The following is a 1,329-nucleotide window of genomic DNA, read 5'->3' on the forward strand; positions in this document are numbered from 1 at the left end:
CTTCCAAATTTCTTGGCATAGATGAGTGATCACCTCCAGCATTGCATTAATTTGTTGAAAGATCTCAATTGATACTAACCAATTCCTGGAGGCTTGTTTTTTGCCAGTGCTTTCAGTGCATTTTGAACTTTTTTCTTCAATACCATCAGTCTTGATGATATGCTACCTTCTGAAATGGTCGGACATCGATCAATTCTTTTTAGCACAGTGACTCTGTGTATTTCTTCCATCTTCTTTTGATGCTTCTAACGTCGTTCAATATTTTGCCCATAGAATCTTTCAAAATTGCAACTCGAGGCTTGAATTTTTTCTTCAGTTCTTTCAGCTTGAAAAATGCTGAACATGTTCCTCACTTTTGGTTTTCTAACTCCAGGTCTTTGCACATGTCGTTATAATACTTTACTTTGTCTTCTCAAGCCACCCTTTGAAATCTTCTGTTCCACTTTTACTTCATCATTTCTTCCATTCACTTTAGCTACTCTACATTCAAGAGCAAGTTTCAGAGTCTCTTCTGACATCTATTTTGGTCTTTCCTTTCTTTCTTGTCTTTTTAACAACCTTTGCTTTCTTCATATATGATGTCCTTGATGTCCTTCTCTCATTAGTGTTCAATGCATCAAATCTATTCTTGAGGTGGTCTCCAAATTCAGGTGGGATATACTTAAGGTCATATTTTGGTTCTTGTGGACTTGTTTTAATTTTCTTCAGCTTCAACTTGAACTTGCATATGAGCGATTGACGGTCTATTCCACAATTGGCCCCTGGCTTTGTTCTGACTGACGATATTGAGTTTTTCCATTGTCTCTTTCCACAGACGTAGTAAATTTGATTCCTGTGTTTTCCATCTGGTGAGGTCCACGTATATAGTTGCTGTTAATGTTGTTGAAAAAAGGTATTTCCTATGAATAAGTCCTTGGTCTTGCAAAATTCTATCCGGTGTCATTTCTATCACCAAAGCCATATTTTCCAACTAAAGCTCCTTCTTCTTTGAATAATAGTCATATTAAGTGGTCTTTCTTGTAGGCATATGGATATAATCCTATCACTGACAGCGTTGTACTTCAGAATAGATCTTGAAATGATCTTTTGGACAATGACTGTGACACCATTCCTCTTCACTTTGTCATTACCAGCATAGTAGACCATATGATTGTCTGATTCAGAATGGCCAATACCAATCCATTTCAGCTCACTACTGCCTAAGATATCAATCTTTATGCATTGCATTTCATTTTTGATGACTTCCAATTTTCCTAGATTCATATTTCTTACATTCTATGTTCCAATTATTAATGGATGTTTGCAGCTGTTTCTTCTCATTTTGAGTCG

This window comes from Trichechus manatus, unplaced genomic scaffold, assembly GCF_000243295.1.
Source record: "Trichechus manatus latirostris isolate Lorelei unplaced genomic scaffold, TriManLat1.0 scaffold00007, whole genome shotgun sequence".
NCBI lineage: Eukaryota > Metazoa > Chordata > Mammalia > Sirenia > Trichechidae > Trichechus > Trichechus manatus.